This window comes from Saccostrea echinata, unplaced genomic scaffold (genome assembly GCF_033153115.1).
Source record: "Saccostrea echinata isolate AGI-Se365-2 ecotype Australia unplaced genomic scaffold, CSIRO_AGI_Sech_v1 ptg000033l, whole genome shotgun sequence".
Classification (NCBI taxonomy): domain Eukaryota; kingdom Metazoa; phylum Mollusca; class Bivalvia; order Ostreida; family Ostreidae; genus Saccostrea; species Saccostrea echinata.
In genome coordinates, this window is record NW_026889782.1 from 26,070,157 (window position 1) to 26,084,041 (window position 13,885).

Genomic DNA, 13,885 nt, shown 5'->3' on the forward strand with positions numbered 1-13,885 from the left:
CATACTAGATGAATTATTTCACAATATCCAAAATTGGACAATAATAGTTTCTAATCTAGCTAGACAACAGGAAATTTTCATTATTACTTAAATTACATGAAACTATTGAAGTCTATGAGATACAAATTATATCTAAAAATTATACACATTTTAACAAGTGTTTACAGTGTAGTGTATTTATTATACACAAATGATGACTTAGTAATTATGACTTACTAGTAAAGTCCACAGATTGACTTCCAGATTTCAGCTCAAAGGCTTGAAGATTTTTAGTGGCTCTTTCATCATTTTTTTTCACTGAATATTTTCATTTTTATTTTCAAGACGCTGTTTTTGTTAAGGTCTTTTAGCAGTTTGATGCAATCCAAGAACTCCAAGGGCAATTTAAGAACTCCTGAATTTCTTTCTTACCTGGAAAAAATAAAAATTTAAAAGTTTAAAATATATTCAACTTACATGAAGAAAACTAGTAAAACTAGTGATAATGTAATAGACATTTCAGATGTTCCAAAGCAGCTACATGTATCTAATTAAAAAATATAAAGTTTGAAGTATTTAGAGTCACCTGTATTCTGAACAAGGGATATGTGTATTTGACAGACAGATGAATGAATAGACTGATCACTATAGAGCACCTTAGTCTTTTTTCAATAATCTTTATATTAGTGAAAATCAAATAGGAACTAGAGTGTTTCAAGGAATGTATATGTCACCTGCTAGGTATCGTCATTAAAGAGGTAAATAAATCTAAGAGTGGTCAGCTATTAATTTAATATTAGCATGGAGGTTCAAGCATTTGCCTGCAAGGAAAAAAAGGGTCCAAAAGTATTTAAAAGACTGGGATAGAATCTGGCAATCAAAGAAAATATGGTTCCCCAGTCCTCAAATGAATAATTTAATTGAAATTATGAGGAATTACTATTTATCATTTTATTAATACACATGTAGGTGCTTCCAACAATCCTCGGAGGAAAGGAATTTCAGACTGTCTTTTTTTTAATTGTCACTTTGTCAGTCAACACGATTCATTGTGGAATACTGATCCCAATGTATTTTCATAGTATTAAAATATAAGTTTGTGTGGTAACTGAATTTCATACAGTTTCAAAGTATAGTATCATGAGCTCAAAAACATATATAAATGCTAATTATCAAAACCCTGCCTCTCAAAATTTTGGAGATATAAGGTGTGACAGACGGACAGACAGACACCAGGTTAAGTGATCTCTAAGTGTCGTTCTGCTCTGCAGTTGACACAAAAATGAAAGTTAGTCAATTTTGACCATGTATATCACTTCAGTGATGAAAGGAATGCTGAAGTGGTAAGTCTATCCTAATTATTTGAAAATACAGCAACCCCATTGGTCAGAATATAATACATATGCTGTCCAGCCTTAATTTCATTGGCATAAAGCAGCACAAAATATGATTTGATTGGATGGTGCAACTTGTTTTTCTAGGGGGCGCTGTTGCAACCCTGGAGAAGAAAACGGGACTGGGGCTTGCCCCTAGGGGGCACTTACTGACCGGAAGTAAACAAACAACAGAAATAGCAATACACTAGAAATATGTCCATAGGACATGTATGCCCGCCGAGTGTATAGTAATGCAACATGAAATTTTGTGTTAGTGTATGAAGTTTGATGAGAATATCTTGAAAAGTTTCTTTAAAATTGAAATTGAAATTTAAAAAAAATGGATATAGATGATAAATTCTCACCAAATTATGTATAGATGCATAGCCTTAGATATCAATATTTTAAATGGTTTTAAAACCATGCAAAATGCAAATTGAAGGAAAGTGAGGTCATGGGAAAGGTCAAAAGTTTTTGAAATAGTTGAATAGGTCTTACTAATTATATATGTATCAGCATATTAAGTTTGATAAAAAATATCTTGAATGATTTCTTTAAAACTGAGCTAGTCACAAGCGTGGCGCCATGGTTAGAGCATCTGCTCTAGAGTCGCGAAGTAAGGAGTTGATCCTTATGTCGCAGGTTTGAATCCCACTGTGGGACATGGAGACCAGTCCTTCGGATGAGACCTTATAAACCAAGGTCCCATGTCACAGTAGGTGCTGGCATGAAAAAGACCCCTCACTGCTCAATGGCCATGAGTGCAGAGTATAAGACAGAATTTGCAGCTTTCCACTGGCTAGTGGTGGCGTCTCCATATGAGTGTAAAATTCTCGAGAGGGACTGCAGATTACCTGTAATGATTGACCAAAATCCCTACTAGGCTTTAAACTCTTCATTCTTGACCTGTATTTCGTCAAATAAGATTTTTCCAGTTAATTAAGGTAAAATTACTAATTGTTAAAACTGTAAATGATTTTTTTTTTTTTTTTTTACCTGAGCCAGATTTTTACTTTTCTTAAAAGTGTGTGTATTTGACTGTTGGTTCCACCTATCTCAAGAAAATGATCTGTAACAGTAAATGTTAGAAATCATAATCTGTTCTCTATCTACTATAATCATGAGAAAAGGTGTTGAAAATTAACAGATGGAGATAAAATCAGCAGTCATATTAAAGGCTTTTTTCAATAATCAATTTATTAGTGAAAATCATAAAAGTATTAGGCAAAAAGGAAAAATAAATGTTGTCATTAATTAACATTGCATATCTCTACAATTTTCTGATAAGAAAATTATACCCGATAGATGCAATATAATCACCCTTTGCCTGCCCCTAAATTAAATTATGAAATTTTGATAGATTTTGATCTAGTAAGCAATTATTTAAAACAAGGTTCTTTTAGAGGTGCCTAGGGTCGAAATTCATAGAAAAAAAACCTACAAAAAAACGTGAAAACCTATTTCTATCATACTGGTTTATATTTATTACAAATGTCCTCATAGTCAGCATAGCCCAGAGCGATAGACCGCGGACTCTCACCATGAACATTTTTAGTGTCCTGGTTCGAAACCATTTGTTGGCACATTTTTATTTTTTCAAACTTTTTACCTGTATAAACACTAAAGAACGAGTGCACTTATGGGCCCCGGTAAAATGTGAAAAAATGAAGAATTATATTAAGCATAATTTTCCATCTCAGATCATTAATTGATATCTAAACCATAAGATTCAACAAATTTTATCGCTGAAATTCATGAATATACAAAGAGCAAAGCCATACAATGTGGTAGGGGTCAGCCAACATTCGTGATTTTCTATAGTAAATCGAGGATGGTCATTCATTTCAAAGCTTTTGTTTATTGTCAGCCTAACATTGTACAAACTTGTGCGATTGACAAAAAATGCATTATACATATATAAAACTTGTGTGAAAGAAGGAAATTTGTACATGATTAGGCTTGTACTTAAAATATTAAAAATGTATGAAAAGTTCAATGTTTTTCCTATAACAAGCAAGAGCTATTTACCTGTATGACCTATGTTGAACCCACCCGTGGAATAAATTATTTAAAATACTGGTAGTCACGTGAGTTCTACCCAGGTAAACATTCCTCAAAGATGCTCACTGTAAAACATAACCACGTTTTGTATCATTATATCGAAGTCAAGCCGCATAGAGAAGTTTGTATGTATTTGGTTTTAGGAACACGGGATGGTTAGGAGAGTTTAGTGTCGTTAAAATGTCATCATAAATAAAAGTGTCAAACATTTTTAACATTCATGCAAGACAATGGTACTGGTATTGAAAGCCACCTAAATACGCTTTTTTTCATTTTAAAATTTAAAGGAACTAATGTTAGTACTTATTGTATTATTTCAAATGCAAGCATGCAAATTTCTTAGTTTGATCACTATGGACACAGGTATCTATACAACTTCATTCGATTTTTTTCTCAGGTAAAATAGCACAAGAAGTATCATTCGGCAAACGCGCCTGTCAATGATCCACCATCAGATTGTTCAAGTGTCTGATTTAAATGTCTCCTCCCCATGATTTAAATAAACGAAACTCAAAATAGGTTCGGTACGACTTTTCCGGATTTGGGGTATCTATAGGCATTTAAAAAAATTCATTTGTTTCAAATCCATGCTGATTTAGGTGATGTTTTAATGTGATTTTAATTAGAAATGTCCACTTGTGTTTAACTATTGCCAAAAGAGAACAATTTGGTAATACATTCTAAAGTAATATGGCACTGAAAAAGGGCCCATAAAGCATTGTTTAAGTGCACTTGTCCTTTGATTTTTTAATACAGGCTTTTGCATTTTACTTAATATATTTTCTTCCTTAAATGCATGTTTGGTGTTGATATAAAAGACATCTATGGAAATGCAGATCATAAATTCTCTTTAACTAAACGCAATCAACCGGAACTAAACCTCATTGTAAGCACACTTTGTTCGAGGACATGAATCATTCACTTTGTGTTACTCGATACTGCAGGTGTCATGAAAAAAAATCATGCCGAGCAATAATTGCTGTGTTTGCCTTTCAAGAACATAATGACGTGTAATAGTACTGTTGTGCCAGTGGGAGAGATACTGTTCTATGCAGAGTAGATGCAGTTCATTCCTCGGGAAAAATGTGTGCATTGGCGATATGTTATGCTAAAAATGCATGAGGTTTTTCAGATTAGAAAAGAATGTGGTAAGGTCAGTTAAGGTTTTATGTCCCATTGCCATTACTCAGTCAGACATCAAGAATGACCCTCAAACAAAGGATGTATCATTCTGTAAATACTGAGGTAGGATCACATGAACACACAGTTGAGTAGAATGAAATATATCGAGATAACAATCAGTATTCAAGCTCAAAAGCCCATCAAAAAATACAAAATAGGAGCAGAGCAAATACGGACCTCCAAAACATCAGAGGTGGGATCAGGTGCCATGGAGGAGTGAGCATCCCCTGCAGACCAGTCACACCAGCTGTGTGCTCCTTGTCACGACTGGGAAACAATAGAAAAATCCATACACAATTCAGTGACTGTGTAAATAATGGCCTAACAATAAGTATGAAAAACGTCAGTCAGCATTTTACTTAATGATAAATTGTATTTGCTGACAAGGTCATTGTATCGACCATAGAACTTACAAAATGATGACTTTAAACAAGACTGCTGATATTCTTGTTTCAGCAATTTGTTTGTCAATAACTTACCTCCTTCTGAAAATTGTTCATACATAGAGGATGCTCTTGCGTATCGAATCAACTGAGAGATATAAACCCCGTATGCAGGTGATGAAGGTATATTGCTGAATAAGTAAGGGAAGTTGACGATTGAAAAGTTAAAGTCATCACGTTTGTCATAAAGCTTGGTTGTTAGATTACCATTAATGTAGAAAGCAATACATGAGAAACAAGAAACTTCACACATGTGACCTAAAGTCAGTGACCGGAACATATATCGGTAAGCTTTTTCTAAAGACTGAAACCAATATTGGTCCTATAGGTCATCTCATATTTTTAACTAGAAGTGTTCCTTTGATACACTATATTTTACTTAATTTCTATAGACTTACTATACCCTGAAAAAAAAAGGAAAACAGGAACTACCTTTTTAAATGACTCCGACCACTGAGGTTAATCTAAAGTTTGTCCCTGCCTACCTGAAAAACAGACTGCCTCAGGCAGTCAGTAATTTCCAACTCTGGTTATGAGATGCTAAATGTTTAATATTTACAATTAAATGCTTATATTTACATTTTTAAATTCATGATAGATTGAGAAAGTCGATAAAATCATTTCTATATTAAGTCTGTATACTGTATAGGGGGAAAATAACTCGTGGTGTTAGTATTCGCTATATTCACGGTGTGAAAAAATCCGTGAATTCAAGAAACAGTGAATAAGTTTTCAATAACCTACATGTTATATTTGGAAATTCGAGAATAGACTACGATAGGTAAATATACGTGCAGTACATGGTCATTTCAGTAATTACGAATCGTACTTGTCATTCAAATATTTTAATTATCACGCTTTACATTAATTTTGATCACCCAGCAGATAATAACCTGTATTTGTAAAAAAAAAAAAAACTTTTTTAATAGCCAACGCTACATGTTTCACCAATCAAAACACTAGGGTCATGGGTTTTGAATACCTGTACGTAACTATTTTACGACATGTATTTGTTACCTGCATTATCATGTTTTTATCGACATTTTGGTTTAAAAAATCATTCAAATAACTATCAAACTTGATGATGTATATATAAATCTACCCTGTTGTTCGTGAAGTGAATACATAACGCTGATTAATGCCTTCTAGCTATGTTATGGATTAAACGGATATAGACATTGAAGGGAGGTACATGTAACCTTAGTTATATACCGATTCCGCGAATTCAACAAACCGCGATCGTGTCAGAGGAGAGAAAAACATGAAAATTACAACCCCTGAAATTAATCCCCTATACAGTACTTCAACAGAGAAATTAGTTGAAACTGGTTCCAGAAAAGAAGCTGAAAATGTTCAATAGTTTACAGACAATACCTGACACATGATGACTGAACAAGAACAGATAGCAATAAGTAATTTAAATGACTCAGGTGAATTACAACCTGTTCAATCTTAGATCCATCTTTTTTCTAATATGAGGGTTGATCCAAAAGTTTATGGAATTTAATTATTTCTAAAATTTTATTGTGATTTGATGAAAGCAAACAATAGGCATATTTATAATATAAAGTCATTATGCAACAATACTGGAAAATTTCACCACCTTCCAATTACCAATAAGGTCACATGAGCTTTCTGAACACTGATAGTTGTAAAATCCGGGGGAGACTTCGACGTAACGTCAAGTTAAGTATGTCATGTCATGTTATAGGAGCATCTCACCCTAATGTTCAATTCAACTAAGTAATTCTACAGAATATTCTGCCTTTTTTTCCTTTTTTCTCTCAAGAAAAGCCTGGGTATCCACCAATCGACTTATCTTTATATTACACTTGTATTTCAAAAATACTCCCCATCTTTCCATATGATATTGTTCCAATTTCAGTAGCAAAGTCAAGCACAGTATGTCAGCGGTCAACATCCATCAACGCTTAATTTGTCTACGAGAAAAACAGACCCTCCAAAAGCAGCCACACCTTTAATCAACCTCCATGGAAGTTCTATTGTTCTTAAATTTCTCACGCCACTGGAAAATCAGTTGCTAAATGCATTTTTCTCCAGCCTGTATCAGTAGTATACCCCTTTAAGTCAGAGTGTTCCTAAGATTTTAACAAAACTTATAACTTGACTGAAGTGTGACGTTCTCTAACAATTAAAAGATGAACAAGAAATCATCAACTTATAATCTAAATATCAAGTTAAATCAGTAAAACTCTCACATACAGGTATATTAGTGGTCAAGCAATCGTAATAATGACAAAATTCTCATTTTATTTGCCACTTGGCGCAGGTTTTTTTTTATATCACGTATATTAAGAATTAAAATGATAATGAACGAGTAAATGTCTCCCCTGCAATTTAAAACATCCTTTGTTATGGCAACTGCCATAGAGTTACTATCATTAATATTTAAAATATTTTTTTATTTAAAAAAATTCAACAAGTGTCTATATTCTTATTTGTAATTTTCAACCACTTTCACTAATAAATAAATAAAATAAGAAGAAATTCCATGAACTTTCGGATCAATCCTCGTACATGTCAGTCATTAAATTTATATAATATACAGTATGCATAAGGGAGACCAAATGTATTATTACTGCATTAAGGAGACCAACCACTATCCATATGTAAATCAGTATTCAACCACTTTCACTAATAAAAAAATAAAATATGAAGAAATTCCATGAGCATTTGGATCAACCCTTGTACATGTCAGTCATTAAATTTATATAATATACAGTATGCATAAGGGAGACCAAATGTATTATTACTGCATTAAGGAGACCAACTACTCTCCACATGTAAATCAGTATTCAACCGCTTTCAATAATAAATTAAAAAAAATATGAAGAAATTAGTGATGAGACATCAGTTAATTTTCATAATCGATCATCGGTTGGAATCGGTTACTGCTTCTGATGCGATTTCACCGATTATAATCGGATTTCTTCATAGTTTTGTATACAAAAAGCAGACTATTACAATAATTTCATTTATTTCTTTAACATGAATATATAAAAAACATAATATATTATTTTCTTTGTTGTTTTGCTTCTTTTACACTTTCTAGACCTAAAAATATTTACAGTGGACACCTAACATGGCTGCCTAGCGGCAGAAAACGAACTTCAAAAAGTTGTGGGGGGAATTGATCACTCTATATTTAAGGTAAATGTTGACTAAGTTGCATATTTTATATCTCAAATAAAAGATACAATTAATATTTTTTGAATAAAAAGAATCAGCTGATTGGTCCAACCAAAGAGCAAACACAGATTTGGCAGAAAAAAAATTCACCCGGGGGTAAATTGAATGGGTCGGTCGGGTTATTACAGGAAACAAAAATAATTTTTTTTAGGTCCTATATATGCATCTTCGGTTCTTAATCACCTCTGCTTCGTGCTAGTTGGCTAGTATCAGATGCAGATGCCATTTTCTTTCATTAAGAAGAAATAAATTTTAAACCAGAAATGGATAATTCCGGAATGTATTGTATTAGAAGTATGTTTCCGATGATCGATTATGAAAAACTATAATCGATCATCGGAATCGGTAGCATTTTTTTGTCGACAATCGATGTTTTCTGATTATCGGTACAACACTAGAAGAAATTCCATGAACTTTTGGATCAACCCTCGTACATGTCAGTCATTAAATTTATATAATATACAGTATGCATAAGGGAGACCAAATGTATTATTACTGCATTAAGGAGACCAACTACTATCCACATGTAAATCAGTATTCAACCACTTTCACTAATAAATAAAATATGAATAAATTCCATGAACTTTTGGATCAACCCTCGTACATGTCAGTCATTAAATTTATATAATATACAGTATGCATAAGGCCAACATTTTTTTATATCCTGTTTTACGGGAGCGCCGACCCTAATTTGGGCTAAAATGAAATAAAAATAAAAGTCCCTAATTCAAGTTTTATTTTTATTTCTCCCGCCGATAGTTTATTTATAGTCACTGAAAAAATAAAAGAAATATAAATAAACATTCACAATCCTTTCAAAATGCGATTTGTCATTGGCTGAGGTAAATATATTCATCCAATCACAGTATTCGAAGTGTGAATAGTCACTGCAGAGCATAGCGCCAAAATGTCAGAACCGGAGGGTTTCATCTATTTTTAAATAGTCATTTTAAAAAGTGACATGTCAGTGTCATATATTAGAAAAAGTATAAATTTCAGATTAACTTTTAATGAAAGATTGAATGAAATAGACGAAACAGTAATCGTGATCAAATGTCATGCAGAGGGCCACGTGGAAATTGAGGCTCTGTGAACCGCTTGTTTTGAAAGGTTTTGAGTACATATTATCTTTGACAGTTGCTTCAATACATTGAATTACGTCTTGAAGATTTTTTAAACTTAATTTTAAAACAATAATGTTTTCTTTTACAATTAACGACAGAACAGAACACTGTAGAACTGGTTCACTCGTTTTATGGACAAATATTAGATTCAAAATTACCTACGAAAATATATGCTTGATTGATACAAGACATTATATCCTTTTTTGTCATTTTATGGAATTTTGCATGCTACAGTCAGGGGTGATACTGAAATCCGTCATTTTTAAAATGACGATTTTTAGTCATAAAATAAAATTTTTATTATGACTTGAACTCGTCATTTTTAAGAAAATGACGAAAAACAGTCATAAAAATTTAGAGTGTTTCTAGAATACCGAGTTACCTCTCTTTGAAAAATGTTAGATCCACCAACCGAAAAAAGGACAAAAAACATCGTAAACAAACTTCATTTCTCTAATACAGTTGACTACAATACTGGTTATGTCGACAGTACAAATTTCCCAAGCAAAAATAAGAGTGGAAGAGTTATTTGTCAATTTATTTGCATTAAATAGGAAAGAAGACGAAAATGACGATATGCCGTCTTTTTTCAAAATGGAGGGTCTGGGCGCACTGAAATATCTCGCTTGTTTTACGGGGCGCACTACTTTTTTACGGCTTTAACTTTTTGTCGAGACTTTTCTCTACAAGTACGTATTCTTCCAGACGGTGTACTATATGTTTTTATAGGTTTAAAAGCCATGTAAAAATGGCGAATTAGTTCTACCAAAATTCGACATTTTACCGCTAAATAATAACTTTCACCTTCCATGTTGATGTTCTAACGCACGTGGTCGGCAGTAATTAGTGACCCGGATGAAATGAAACTTGCGTAAACACTCTTCTTTCAGCGGTGAATTCAAATTTCGCTTTTATGTAACCAGGATAGCAGAATTAAGTTGAAAAAGAAAATATGACGATAGTAAGTCATATTGACAAAAATGACGAAAATACGTAGTTAGTAAATATGACGATTATCCATCATTTTTCAGAAATGACGGATTTCAGTCTCACCCCTGACTGTGCTATGTAACAAATTAATATACATTAGCTATTAATAACAGCTGATATAGTGACGGTATACAGGTATATGTATCTCTTGTTTAGTAAGACAAGTTTTTTTACCACTAGGGAAAAGTATTGTTGTAAATGATACGCCCTTAAAAATATTATTTAAATTCAAGACCTGATTTCTCTTTTTTTTTTCATTCAAAAGTTGTGGATTAGAACCAGTTTCAACAATTAAATTTTTGAATTCTGCAGTAAACAGAATATTGTCATGTGTATTTTACATGTGTATACTATGGGAAAGATGTACATATTTTCTACAATTATGTTGAAAGTTAGCATGCTCAGAAAGAAAAATATAAGGATAAAAAGAGATCAAATATACTACAGATTGAGGAAGTTTGAATATGTTTTCAGCAGAGAGATTGGGATACTTTTTTCCACTACCACCATATTAATTTGAATTGCATTGAAAAAAATATTATACAACTTTTCTTTTTATCATGTCTCACGTGCACTTCTGTGAATTAATTTATTTTAGCTGATCCATTTAATGTCTCACTGTATTTTTGCCATAAGTTTGCCAGAGCTAGTCCAAAATCCTCAGATCTTGTAATTTGCTGAATACCAAAAAATAAAAGATTCTGAAAATTTAATGAGGGATGTGAAAGAAGTCCTATAAGTTTTATTGTGGTGACACTATGATATTTGACAACTGAGGGAAGACTATAGATTTCAATGTTTGATTTGCATTAATGTTAGAAACTGCAAGCTGTTAATACTAGAAATGAACCCCCTGCCCCAAATATCAAAGAGACAGTTAAATTAAAAATAGTTCATTGATACATTAACAGTACCAATTTTGCGTTTCGTATACATAAGTTTTTCAAATAACACTTTTTTCCTAACAAATTAAGGTCATAGAAAAAAAATTCCATCCTAAATTAAAAATAAAAATTTTCATTGCATTTTTTCATTTTATTTTTATTTTTCTGGCCGACTGCTTAAATTTCGAGCTTTTATTTTTATTTCGACCCCCCGACTCAAATTTTTAAAAAAAATTCCCGTAAAACAGAAAATAAAAAAATGTTGGCCTAAGGGAGACCAAATGTATTATTACTGCATTAAGGAGACCAACTACTCTCCACATGTAAATCAGTATTCAAAACTTGAGATTTTTATACCCTAATAATTTACATGTTTAGTTACATGAACTAAATCTATTTACCTTTGTCATAATGCAAGAACTGGTTTACATTCAGCCAACTTTAACATTACACATGCATACAGTGTATGCCATGCATTAGGAAGACCAGATGCATTATTTCAACATTAAAGAAACCAACTGCAATGGAACAATTAGACAGTATTCCAAAATGTTCATTCCAATACCATAGTAATTTCCCTTAATTTGTTTGTATTTAGATGACTTAAATCAATTTATCTCAGCCAGAATTGGAACAAAAAAACTAATCATAAAAGTGGCCAAACACATGAACAGACAGATGGACATGATGATTCCTATGCTTATATACACCCAAAGTTACCAAAGTAGAGCAGATGCAGTGGTTAGAGCGTCTACTCTAGAGTCGCGGAGAAAGAAGCTGATCCTTACATTGCGAGTTTGAATCCCACTGTGGGACGTGGAGACCCGTTCTTCAGATGAGACAGAGGTATTAACAGAGGTCCCATGTCACAGTAGGTGCTGGCTCGATAAAGATCCCTCACTGCTCAATGGCCGTAAGTGCTGAGTATAGGACAAAAATTTGCAGCTCTCCACCGACAAGTGGTGGCGTCTCCATATGAGTGAAAAATTCTCAAGAGGGACGTTAAACAACAAACACTATACACCCAAAACTTTGTTTGCAGAAGATTTTGTGATACATGCTTTACAAGTATACATATTGTTCATAAGGGAATAAAAATGCTATAATATATCATTAAGGAAAGCAACTGAAATTAAATGTGCACTTCTAATTGAACTAAACAAAATTACCCTTTGTCAGAATGTAGATTTATAAACAGGAAGGCTGTTTTTCTTCATTTTTTCCATGTCAGATTCAGACTGTTCTTGAAAAAATTCTGGCATACACCCTGTAAAAGTGAACAGTGCAGATAATAAAGAGCTTCTAAATAAACTGCATAATATTTAAATGATCCACTTAAAAGGGATAACAAATGCATTTAACTCCATCAAGGAGACCAACTGAAATCCATATATATATAAATCAGTACATGTATTTTAATTGTGATATTTTAATATCCTAGTAATTTACATGTTTAGTTTCATGAAATAAATCTATTTACCTTTGTCCAATGACCAATGAGCACAAGCACTGATTTTTCCTCTTTTTTCTTAACGGAATCACCAGGGCCAGTCTGCGGTCCATATGATTCTGGCATATGTACACTCTGTAAAATGCATATTTGTACCATGTACAGGCATATGAACAATATTTCTATACTACATACATGCATCATTAAACTTAATAATCTTTTTTTTCCAAAATTCATTATTCATAGTGTTTTGCTGTTAGCAAAATTCAACAAAAACTATACCGTATATATACTTGCCTATAAGGTGCTCCACCTATAAGTCAGTTGTATTTTTTGAGGTTATTTTGGAGGGATTTGCTATTGACCCGCTTATAAATCGGTACAACTTTTTGCCAGAATCAATTGACAATTTCAAATCAATGCTCTGATGTTTTAACCTGGTTTCAAAATACTAGTCTTTTTATGACTCACCTATAAGCTGGACATAGAGTATATACAGTACCTGCATTATACATGCATTAGGAAGACCAAATGCATTATTGCAATATTAAAGAGACCATTGTGGCAAATGAAATCAATGTATGAATTGTATTCAAAACTACAGGTGTACTAATTTGTCTGAAGTATATCATGATATAATGTGATACACAAAGACTTTAACAGGATATGTACATATACCCACATGCCTAAATGTAACAACAGGAATTATCGTTCTACAATAATTTATTGAAATTGCCAATATGAATAAACAAAAGCAAACTTTGTTTCGATTGTATGAACTTTAAGTTTTCTTTTTACACCAGATAATCTAACTATCCCCCCTGGTTGGCTACCGGGGTCCTTCGTTAGACTGCCTTAGGCCAAACAAAAAAATATGTGTGGTTCCGGTTACACCTCCAAAAAAATTAGGGTAGGTAGGTAGGGAATTTTTTTTTTTTTTTTTTTTTTTTTTTTTTTAACAAAATGATTTTCTTAATTTTTCTAAATAATACTTATCACTACTTTACAAATGACATTTAGATGTGGTGTGATAATATACTAGTCAATATTGGTAGGGGACACCTACATGCTAGCTTGCTTTGGATTTAACACTAATAAACACTTGCACTATGTTGTGCAGGGGGGCCGTCATTGCTGAAACTAAAACTTAAACCGGAGCCATTGATGGAAATTGGGGAAAATTCCG

General features: G+C 32.7%; 1 long non-coding RNA gene across 1 annotated transcript; it reads right to left on the bottom strand.

Moving 5' to 3' along the window:
• LOC133198795 (uncharacterized) lies at positions 1-12,830 on the bottom strand. Its single transcript, XR_009722587.1, has 3 exons — positions 12,730-12,830; positions 12,419-12,516; positions 1-411 (listed from the first exon to the last, which is right to left on the bottom strand). It is a non-coding gene; the product is annotated as an uncharacterized LOC133198795 (long non-coding RNA).
• Positions 12,831-13,885: the final 1,055 nt, after the last annotated feature.